The sequence below is a fragment of the Eublepharis macularius genome, chromosome 1, assembly GCF_028583425.1.
Source record: "Eublepharis macularius isolate TG4126 chromosome 1, MPM_Emac_v1.0, whole genome shotgun sequence".
In the NCBI taxonomy this organism is placed as follows: domain Eukaryota; kingdom Metazoa; phylum Chordata; class Lepidosauria; order Squamata; family Eublepharidae; genus Eublepharis; species Eublepharis macularius.
The window spans coordinates 232,488,150-232,500,158 of record NC_072790.1 but is presented as its reverse complement, the minus strand read 5'-3'; the positions used below and the strand labels follow the sequence as shown (position 1 = coordinate 232,500,158).

The window sequence follows — 12,009 nt, the reverse complement described above, 5'->3', positions numbered from 1 at the left end:
GTTATTTACTTCCCTGCCATGAGAAACCTCAGGTGCCTATTTCCACACATTATGCCTCTATTAAAGGGGCAGGCAGCTACAGACTAACACGGCTAACTCCTCTGGATCTATGACCTTGTTCATCACTGTAGAGCAAAGTGATATTAAAGGGACAACTCTATGCAAGAGGCTTGTACAGCTTTTCCTTTGGAATAAAAATATTCTGACGGTGGTATGGAGAACTGGCCTGCTGACAGTTCAGGCATGGGTGCAAATGGTTCCCCCCGCCCCCGGCATGTGCAATCTATCCACACAGGGTAGATCTTGGATTGAGGGAGGGCAGAGGGGGAAGTCGTTTGCAGTTCTTTAATTTGGAACTGCAGCCAGAGCCAATGGCTTAGTTGGAGTTGCAGCCTTGGAGAGAGCAGCGTTGCTCTGGGGGAGCTTTATCTGGGGCAGGATTTGTAGATGTGCAGTCTGTTTATGAGAGTATGGCTTCCAGTAGTGCTCTGCTTCTAAATAAGACAAATGTTATAAAGGAAATCAATAATAATAATATATATAATAATAATAAAGCAGGATCAAACTCCTAGAGCAAATTTAGTTTGCAGATATACTGCACTTATATAGATTGAATCGACAGGGGACAAAATAATCTGTTTTGTGGGATCTGTTATCTTTACTATTCTAGCTGCTGCTTAGAGCAAAAATCCAACCTAGTAAGATTCATGTAAGTGACAGCAGCACACAGCTTTGAGACTTCACAGTGCAAGACAGACGGAGGATCTCTCCCATTAGCTTGGCTCCAGCTCATTTGGTAGAGAAAGAGAATCCATATCATCTGCAGGTTCCATTCATGCCTCATATGCCCTCTGATTGCGAAGGACAACAATACTATACCACGGTGCTGCTTCAGGAAGAAAACAAGTTGGGGGACTTACCCTAGCGAATGAAGATTTTAAGCCTGCTAGTGCTGCCCATGGAACTCCTGGCCACATTGAAAAGCCAAAAGCACACGACGTGGGAGGATCCAATGTGCCTTTTTGCTTCTTGTGTATACTTGTGAATAATGCGAATACCACAAAGGCATTGTTAGATCTCTCCCATCCAAGCTAAATCAAGACTCCAATATTTGGTTCTTTACTCAGCCGCATCTGGCCTAGAGACATGTGGGGGACCCTGGGTAGTGACGAAGATGCCAAGGGTTAGTCACAGCCGTGGAGGAATTCTGTCTGCTTTGGAGCGACCTCACCTGATCATCCAGTGCCTCTTGTGTGTGCAAAGGGGGATGGAATACACATGTCCTTCGCAAAGGCAGCAAAAAAAAAAGGCAGCTGCATGACCCAACGGAGCGTCCTGACCGAGTGTCCTGACCGTTCAGCTAAAGACCACTGATGTAAGCCAACAGCTACATTGTGCAATTTAAATTAAGACAACGGTTTGTCAACAGAACGATTGCTACAATAACCTCATGTGCTCACATCCATAACTTAATTACACTTCGTGTGAAGAAGGACTTTGATTTTTTCCCCTCGTCTGAACAGAATCCATTAGGAAAATTCGACTTCGGATGGCACAGTCTCTTCAGATGGCCTTACGGCAGCTGTTTTTGTCTACCCCCAAATCTGAGGATATGAATACTAAGTATTATTATAATTATTCTTCCCTGCTTAATACACAGATGTGCCAAGATATTTTGGTGGCTCTGGCTAAAAATCAAAATGGTGCTGACCCCACCTGTGGTAAAAATAGGGTATAAAACGCAATGATTTAAAGCTTGCCATCCTTGAACGGTAAAACTGGTGGCCTGAGGGAAGCCTCCTCTCCACAGAACTGTAGCTTTCCTTAAGGTGAGTCTCTGTCACTTCGGTTTCCTGGTCTGTAATAGTTGTGTTAACATAGGCAGGGTACATAATTATCACAAGAAGAAACAGGACAATGGATGTAAGAAGCTGGTTTCCTGTCAGGCTAGGAGACCTGGGCCAAATACCAGCTAAACCACGAAGCTGACTTACTGGATGACCCTGGGCCAGTAACCTGTCAGTAACCCGCCTCCCAGGGCTGTTGTGAGGGTAAGAACAAGGACCATTCTTGTTCACTGCCCTGAGCGCTCTGAATGGACAGGATAAAAATACATTTCTTTGTTCCATTAGGACACCAAATAATAAAATTATTCACATTTTCTAGATTATGTAGCTGCTTTGGGATGTCGTGGGTATCTAACCCCGCCACCCATCCAGGAGGAGCTTCTGGGGAAACAGCTGCAGTTCTTAAGACGCAATATTCCCACCCAGGCTAGTCTGAGCCTCAGTGGCAGAGCCTCGATTTGGTGTGCGGAAGGTCCCTGGCATATCCCCTGAAAGGATTCGGCAGCAGGAAAGACCTCTGCATAAGGCCCTGAAGAGCTGTCAGTCTGAGGAGACAATCCTGAGCTTGATGGATCAAGAGCTCAATTTGGTATAAAGCCCCTTCACATGTCCACCAACCTCTTTTTTTGGGTCTAGAAAAATATGGCCTCACCTCATCTCTCTCCTTCACGGTTTCTTTCCCTTTTTCTAAGTAGTCACTAGGGTTGCCAGGTCCAGGTTGGGAAATTCCTGGAGATTTTTGGGATGGAGCCTTAAAAGAGTGGAGTTTGGGAGGGGAGGGGCCTCGGGGGTATAATGCCATAGAGTCCACCTTCCAGAGCAGCCATTTTCTCCAGGGGGACTGAGCTCTCTGGCCTGGAGATCAGTTGTAATTCCGGGAGATCTCCAGCCACCACCTGGAGGCTGGCAACCCTACTAATCACTAACATAGTAAAGCAGTGTTTGAGTTCAACCAGAAGATTTGCATTTAAATAATTTTGCAAAGACCCCTGCATAAGGCCCTAGGGGAGCAGCTGCCAGTCTGAAGTCTGATTTGGTATAAGTCAGCTTCCTATTTTGGAGTCTAGAAGAACGTGGCCTGCTCTCATCCCTTTCTTTCCAGGCACCTTCCTTCTGCTGCTGTAGCATGGTGGTTAAGGGGCTGGGCTCTGAGCCAGCACTCTGCCGGTTTGATTCCCACTACTGCTCTGAACTCTGCAGGTGGCCTTGGGCAAGCCCCTCCTGAGGGGATAACAACACTGTCTTTGTTCACAGCTCTGAGTGGGGCATTAATCTGTCTAGAAGAACAATGTTTTGTTGTTATACTGATGTGTAGGTATTGCCACAGCGAAGCAGCGTTTGAATTCAACCAGGAGACCCATATTTAAATGCAACCTCTTGCAGGCGGCAAGAACTATGGCGCAGCTGAACGCATTCCGGAAGAGGGGCGCCTCGTTCCCGGGACTGCTCTGACTCCCCACCCACCCGGCACTTCTGCCCGTCCCCCCGTCATCGCCGCCTTCTCTCAGCCTGACTGAGGCGGCCCGTGCAAGCCCGTGGGTGGCTCCTTCGCCACCTTCGGATCTGATTTTTGAATTTCCCGCTCCCTCGTTTCCCCGCTCAGAAGCGCTGGGGAATCTCAGTGGGAATCGAGGCGCGCGTAACAGCAGATCGGCGCCCAGGGCGCGCCCGCGTCTTGTGGACTTGGGGGGTGAGTGGGTGGGTCAGTGGGTGAGCGAAGGAGAAGCGGGCCCTGCCGGCTCTGGGTCCCCCTGCGCCAGACTCCTCTGGGGGGAGCCGGATCACGCAAGCCTCTCAGTTTTCATAGATTTGTTCGTCAGGCAGAACGTGAAAGGTAGCAGGATATTGGGTATAGTTAAGCAATGCGGGCGCCCTGGGAAAACCGTAGACAGAATCAAGTAAAAAGGGGATGAAAATACCCTGCAAATTTTCGAGTTCAGTATAACTTTTCTGAATACAGAGCTGTTTCTCGGCGTGATGGAAATTCTTGTTGGAAAGTTCTCCAGAAACTTCTTCCCCTTCTCTTTGCGGGAAGGGGGTTAAAACGTCTTGCCTGAAGAAGAGTTCAGGTGAGCTGGAAAGCTTACACGTTATTTTGTGACGGGACAAGGGAGAGAAAAGGCAGCTACCTAAGGCTGTAATCAGAAGTACACTTACAAGGGAGTAAATTCCATTGAGTTCAATGGGACTTCTCAGTAAACATTCTTAGGGCTTGTGCTGTGCGTTGGCCCACAAGCTGCCTTTTAAGTCAAAGAGACAAGTGTGACTTGACACAGACCATCTGGACGCAAAACATGCTTCCTCCAGCAATTTGGAGTAAGACCACAGCCACACTGGCTGCATTTTCACTGTATAGCAATCTATCACCCCTGACCAGCCCATGCTAGCCTGATCTCAGAAGCTAAGCAGAGTCAGCCTTGGTTAGTAATTGGATGGGAGACCTCTAACGAAGATTAGGGTTGCAGATGCAGGCAATGGCAAGTTACCTCTGTTAGTCTCTTGCCATGAAAAATCTGCCAAGGGTTGCCATAAGTCGGCTGTGACTTGAGGGTACCTCCACCACATCAATATATTTCCATGCCATCCAGGATATGTTTGATAAAGCTGCAAAGTGGAGCTAGAAACAGACAGGAGAGGGTCTCTACAAACTTCAAGAAAGTCCAGGATTGCAGAAAAATCAGAAATCTTTAAAAAATACATTGGGGTAGAGATGCCATTCCCTGGGGGAATCCCCTGCCCTTCTGTTTCCACTCACCTGGCTGGCGGGCGGGTGGGCCGGGGGGGGGGAGGCAACTGGGATGTGCCATTGTTAATGTCTGGCTCCTGGTGTTATTAGTTTTTATACATTATTTATTTTTAGGTACTTTTCCTGCTCTGTTTCTTTAGGGTTTTGTTGCTGTGTGAGTAGTTTATTTTTCCTCTGTGTGTGTGTGCTTGATTCTGGTTAATATTCATTTTTAATGATGTGAGTTGCTGCAAGTGTTTTTTTTAATGTGGAAAGGTGAGGTAAAAATGCATAAATAAACAATGGGAAAATGAGGACTGTAAAGGTTATGAAGATTCTTCAGCCTGTAGTTCGGTGCACGCTTGCCTGAAAGCAAGGCCCGTTGGATACTGTGCCAAGGAAACAGACTCAGCCTGTGTGTCCCTTTTTTGGTTTGTTTGAGGCCAGATATAATTATATACTTTTGTGGGTGTCCTGTGCGACCGTCCTCTTGAAATGACGTATTTGCAAAGGTCACCCTTCCTTTCTCTCAAGTGGGACCCCAAACAGCTTATGTTGTTCTCCCCTCCTCCATTTAATTCTCACAACGCCCCTGTGAGGTAGGTTAGATGGAGAGTGTGAGTGGCCCAAGGTCACCCAGCAAACTTCCATGGCAAAGTAGGGATGCGAACCTGGCTATCCCAGATCCCATGTCCAGCACTCTAACCACTACACAACACTTCCACACAGATTTGTCATCCCAGGGGAACTTTTTAATGCCTTGGTACCCCAATATTTCTATCCCATTCTATTAAACTGAGAATTGCGAGAGCACAACTCTTTTGGTTGTAGCACCCAACCTTGGAGGTCCTGGAAACATTGAGATTATAATCTTCTTGGGGCACGGGTGGTGGTGGAGATTGCCCTCAAGTCATAGCTGATTTATGGTGACCCCTGATGGGGTTTTCATGGCAAGAGAGACTAACAGAGGTGGTTTGCTATTGCCTGCCTCTGCAATCAAGTCTTCATTGGAGGTCACCAAGGCCAACCCTGCTTAGCTTCTGAGATCTGTCAAAATCAGGCTCACCTGGCCTATCCAGGTTAGAGCCATGGAGCAGAGACCTGTCCTTTTTTAAACATTACTTTGAACATCCATGGTACCCTATAGATGCTGGGCAGTGCTGGAGCAATGATGGAAGAGCCACAAAGGAAGTCTCCTTAAGCAATGGGAGCACATAGGCCAACAGTTAATAATAAAGCTACTGACTGGCTGTGAATAGCCAGTATTCCTTCTTTGCAATCAGAGTTGAGCCCACAGGCAACAGGGCCCAGGTGCCTTTCACGTTCTTCTGCCCACCGCCCCTGAAATTTTGTTGGCCTTTGGTTCTTCTTCACCCCTTCTTCTGTGTTCCTGAATGGGCATCAGCGGCGCTCCGGACTCTTGCTCAGAGGGGCTGTGGATGGTGCTCCTGTGCAATCCTAGGCAGAGTCACTCCAGTCTTAGTCCATTCCAACTACTGGGTAGCTCTGCACAGGAATGCAGTGTGAGCCTGCCGAAACAACCAGGAGCCTTGTGGCACCTGAAAGACTAAGGAAGTGGCAGGTGGACATGGATGGATTTGCTCTGAAGAGGGACTTGGGGGAGGGCTTGCTCAATACGAAAAGTAATTGTCCTTCCTTTTATGTAGAGTAGAGGCACCCTATTCATATTCATCCTCGTTTGCCCATTCAGCAGCAGCCAGAGCGGGGCGGATCCTTTACTCTTCTGATTGGATCACGGGATAATCCCTTTCCAGCACAGTCATGACGTCTCCCTTGCACACCTGGCCCTGGGAAAGGATGCCTTCCAGGCGGTCTTAGTAATATCTCCCCTGCCCTTCAAGAGTTCAGGGCCTTCCTCTAATTTGCAGGAGGCACTTCAGGACAGGAGGGGCTCTGCAGGACTGGGCCAAAGGGGCATCTGCCCAGTTTCCTGTTTCCAGCAATGTCAGCTAGACCCCTTCAGGACCCCCACAAACAAGGCATGAAGAAAACAGCCCTCCCGCAACTGGTAGACTGCCTCCGAACTTGAAGGTACCGTTATCCGTGTCTGCCCTGGCTTTATAAGTGTTCAAATGCATTCTTTGTTTTTAGATTTTTCCCCCTGTTCTGTTTCTTTATGACAGAGTGTTGCTGCTTGTTCTCCTGTTTTTATTTAGGCCGATGTGCTTTTTTTTTTTACTCTTGGGCTGTAAGAGACCCTGAGGAATGACATACAGGGTCTGCAGTAAGAAGGGGAAATTGTTGGAAATTGCCCTTGTGAGTTGCCTCCTGTGTTTTGTTTTTTTTAATGGAGAGTTAAGATTATAAAGATACGCAAAGCTGTAATTCACTGTCTGCAGGGCTTTTTTTCAGCTGGAACGCGGTGGAACGGAGTTCCGGAACCTCTTGAAAATGGTCACATGGCTGGTGGCCCCACCCCCTGATCTCCAGACAGAGGGGAGTTTAGATTGCCCTCCGCACCGCCGAGCGCAATCTAACCTCCCCTCTGTCTGGAGATCAGGGGGGCGGGGCCACCAGCCATGTGACCATTTTCTCCGAGGGCAACCCACTGAGTTCCACCACCTCTTTTCCCAGAAAAAAAGCCCTGACTGTATGCGTACCCCACTGCGCAGATATGCATACACTTGTAGACATCTTTATTTGGTTTGGGGTGACTGATTGTGAGCGTCTTGAGGAGTTCCTAAGACTCTTTCATCCAGAATAATTTACTTGAAAAGAGCAACTTCCTAGCTTCCCAGCTCAATTTTTCTATCGGCTTCATAGTCCACATTTTATCATGGGCAGAATTGTGCCAGGGCAATGCTGGGTCCTTCTAACGCCAAAGGACTGATCTCAACACCAGCCCTGGTGGGAATGGTCTAATCTGAATCCAACCCAAATACCAACGTAGAGATCCTTATTTTCTAAGGGGAGGAGAAGGACCTCAGCTGGGTATAGTGCCATAGAGTCCACCCTCTAAAGTAGCCATTTTCTCCAGGGAACTGATCTCTGTGGCCCGGTGATCAGTTGCAATTCGGGAAGATCTCTAGGCTCCACCTGGCATTTGGCAGCTTTAGGTAACTGTGTTGGTTGCTGCAAGATAAAACAAAAGTCTGGTGGCACCTTAAAGACTAACAACATTTCATTTATTTCAACACGGTGATTCTCAAAAGTGCATATTGAAATAGAAGTTGTTAGTCTACTGGTTTGTTTTATTCAGCGCTGAGGGGACATTTGGTCCCATTTCCTCCTGGGCTGTTTTAGCAGCCCAGCCCAGCCCTGGCAGCCTCCGGTTCCTCTGGTGGCAGTTGGAAGGGTTGGGGGCGGGTGTGCTTTCAAAGGAGACTGGATCCAGGTACCCATGAGGGGCTGGTTATGGGCTATCGTTTCCTAGGGAATATTTCTGGCAGTTTTACCTTACCTCATTGCTTTGCCTTTAAAAAAACTGTCAATTTGATTCCTTGTTGGACAGCTGGTGCTAGAGAAAGCAACAAGAAAATAAAAGGAAGAGGTGGAAAATACCTCTGCTTTTAAAAAATGGTCAGTTTGATTCCTTGTTGGACAGCTGGTGCTAGAGAAAGCAACAAGTAAATAAAAGGAAGAGGAGGAAAACAGGAGTCCGGAGGAGGCTTGATACGTGTTCAGCCACAGAACAGATTTCATTCATTACGAAAAGTATGAATACAGTAGCTCATGATGCTCTTTCTCTTTTGCCTTTTCTCTCTAATCCTTCCTGATAGCCTGGAATGTTCCCCTCCTTCCAGAGATTGCTTTAGGGTCTGGAAAACAGGACAGAAGAATGCGGGAAGGGAAACATCTTGGCATCAGCCGTGAAGCTGAAGGGTTAATAGAACCACAAGGCATCATGGGAAAGGAGGAGGGCATATGCAGATCACCGGCCAATGTCTATCTCAGTCCTGGCAGTCAAACTCATAAAATTGACAAAGCGAAGGGAATCTACAAATTATGTCATCAAACTATCTGGCTGGAGGCTGATTATCTGGAAGGAAGAAAGAGTAGCACTTTCAGAATGTCATGGGTGGTCTTATGCCCCCAGGTGTCCTGGCTGTGAGGCTGGGCACCTCAGGCTGTTGCGTTGCTCTCGGAGCCCTTGAAGCAAATTCGGATGGTACGAAATGCTAGTTTCTGGAGCATTTCTTTATCGCTTCTCGGCCTTTTGGCTAAGATCAAGTGTAGTATCTGTTCTTATCAGTTTAATATCTGATACGTCCTCTATCTGAGGACTATATATTAAATGGATTTTTGGAACTGGGAGATGGAATAGGGGCTTGCTCCGTCCACTCCACGCATCGACCTGGTATTGCAGTACCTCCAGGAACGGTGCACCTCCCCTCGGGGAGAATATCACTGGTTGAAAAATAGATTGGAAATTTTCTTTCTCTTTCTTCTCTCATTGCTAGGTTCCTTCCATTATTTCCTTTATCTTACTTTTTTTCTATACTTTTTTTCTCAAATGGGTTTAAGTACTACAAAAACACTTAAGCCCTGAATTTTCAAAAAAGGCACAAAGTGTGGTAAAATGCTGAGAGGTTTCTAGCTGATGCATTACTTTGGGTGGAGTGATATGGAATATTTTTTATTTTTTAACCCTGCACTTTTAACCTTGCAGGGACTTAAGACTGGCATACATAGTGCTATTTCCCCCTTTTATCGTCACAACAACCCTGTGGTTTAGCTAAGATAGAGAGAGTGACTAGTGCTTTTTATATTTGGCAGACTGCTGGTAGTGCAGTTTTTTGTAGACTTAGGGGCCACTTCACGAGATGCATGAAGTGTTATCCTCTATTATTAGATGAATACACACACACAGAGAGAGAGAACAAAATTGTACTCTAGCAGGGCCAAAGAACCATAAAATGTGATGTTTCTTTGCATTTCTATGCACAGCTCCCATAAATGCAGTGACCGTTGTGCTGAGAATGGCTCACTCCTCCTTTGTAACCTATGGCCTTGAACGGCCCTGGACCCGGGATATCTTAAGGCCCACCTGATCCCATAGGAAGTGCCTGGTCTTTGAGGTTTTCATCAGAAGCCCCGCACTGTGAGCCCCTCCCTTCAGAGCAGAGTACTGCTCCAGCTGAGGCACCCGGTTGACTGTGTGCGGTGGCACAGAAAGGAGGGCACGGCAGTACTGCAGGAGCTCGGTTAGCTCCTAGCCAGTTGACATGGCCTCCTGGACCTGCTTGACCACTGGCAGACCTCTCTGGCAATGCCACGGGGGTGTGGCTCAGACCCAGCTGGCTACGATGCAGGAGAAAGTGGCGGGTGGACCTTGGGGCAACTGATGATTTATGTCCTTTATAAGATGGGTAGCTGTGTTTGTCTGTAGAAAAGGGCAAGAGTCCCGTAGCACCTATAAGACTAACAAAATTTGTGATAGGGTGTGACCTTTTGTGAGTTACAGCTCACTTCAGATACAGCTAGAAGCGAGACCATCACATTGGACACATTCTAACTGTGACTCACAAATGCTCACAACCTGCCACAAATCTTGTTAGTCTTCTAGGTGCTACTGCACTCTTTTCTGCTATGTCATTTAGAGTCCACTATATATTCACACTGCAGAGCCTTACCCTTACCATGCGCACGACTGAACATTTGGAACCCTCCATTGGCTTAGCATGCTTGAGGTACTGAGTTCAAGGCCAAATTAGTTACGATCAGCTAATAAGCAGTTGCTGATGGTCTCTGGCCCCAGGGAGGTCCGTCTGGCCTCTACCAGAGCCAGGGCCTTTTTGGTCCTGGCTCCAACCTGGTGGAACTCTCTGTCTGAGGAAACTAGGGCCTGGCGGGATTTGTTATCTTTTTGCCAGGCCTGCAAGATGGAGATGTTCCGCCAGGCATTTGGTGGGGGCTAGGCTGTCCTCTCGCTGGCCATACCACTGAAGACTGTCCACCACCCATGCAGGAGCTCATGAGTGTGGCGCAGGACATGATGTAAGAGCCAAGCCCTGTGCCTAAAATGCTGTTTTTTGATATTTATATCCACCAATTGAGAAATTTTATTGTATATGGAATAGTGATTTAATGTTTATTTATAATATTTTTATTGTTTTTAAACTGTATGTTACAAATTGTATGCTGTTACACTGCCCTGAGCACGTCTGACAGGGAGGGCGGTCTAGAAATGCAATAAATAATAAATACTAGTGAGGCTTTGGAGGAGTCCTGGGCCCATTTGAGATTTGGGGGTGGCCCTTCCCGTGTTGACTTGCAGCTTTTCCTTAGCATCCCCCTCCCCCCTGCTGGATTCAGCTGTCTGTCAAATGGCTTGCCATGGTGCAAGAGCCATACTGGAACGAGAGAGCTGGCAACTCACAGCAGGGCAACTGCTGTTATTCTTCTCTACAATCCTTGTGGTGTGTCTGCACAGCCTTTAGCCTACCTTATTTCCTCTTGGGCCCCCAAGTGGCTTAGAAAAGTAAAAACAGGGAAAGCAAAGAAGATAACATACAAGAAAGGGCTACGTGCTATTCCCAGACAGCCTACCAGATCACCTCACAAATATAATTATGTCCCTTCAAACACCCTTCTAAAAAGTCCAGTTCGGCGCTTCTTCCAAAAACTGGAGAGAGTTAGAACCTTCCTCAGTGATTCTGGCATGGCAGTCCATACCATAGAGGCAGCTACTGAAAAAGCCCATGTTCAGACATGGTCCCTGCCTCCTTGTAGGAAGGGACACACAATGAATCGTATTGCAAAGATTAAAACTCCTCTGATGGGCTCATATAGGGAGAGATTGTTATGTAGACATGAGAGTCCCTGATAATGGAATGAATTAAAGGTCAGAGTGGTCTTTGCCCACAAACGTGGTTGCAGGGTGGATTTGATTTAAATGGAATCGATTTAAATCATGATTTAAATCACTAGTCAGTAAGGCTAGATTTAAATCATGGTTTTCTACGTAAAGACTTTCTTTTCTGCATAAAGACTCCTCACATTTAGCTTCTTGGGCAGATTTATTCTACTCTCAACAATCTTCTGTTCACTGAATTTTTTGAAACTTAGCACTTAAGAGGTAATGGGGTTGGTTCTGTGTACAAAGATTTGCAAAAGAACAATGGGATTAATGTCTTTTCTCAACTGTGTATGTTTATTTTAGAACCTTTTTGCTGTGAAGAAGAGAGATCTCTGCAGACACAAATTCACAGTTTTGAGAACTGTAAAACCAAGCATCTGTGATAATACCTTCTAGATAGAAAAACTGCCCAATAATCTTACAGAAACCTCTGGAAGAGCATGACGTTGTGAATGGATTAATGGAATATGTTTACCAAAAAATTTAAACATTGCATGAATATACAGTCCCGTACTACATAATTAAAAACTAATCCTTATTTCATGATGATAACCTTTGCACTATAATGTATCTTAAATAAAAAACTATCATTAGGTAGATTTTTCTGCAAAAACTAT

The 12,009-nt window shown here is 46.5% G+C and overlaps 1 non-coding gene across 1 annotated transcript; it reads left to right on the top strand.

Moving 5' to 3' along the window:
* The first annotated feature begins 8,733 nt into the window (after positions 1 to 8,733).
* LOC129345778 (U2 spliceosomal RNA) lies at positions 8,734 to 8,924 on the top strand. Its single transcript, XR_008598612.1, has one exon. It is a non-coding gene; the product is annotated as a U2 spliceosomal RNA (small nuclear RNA).
* Positions 8,925 to 12,009: the final 3,085 nt, after the last annotated feature.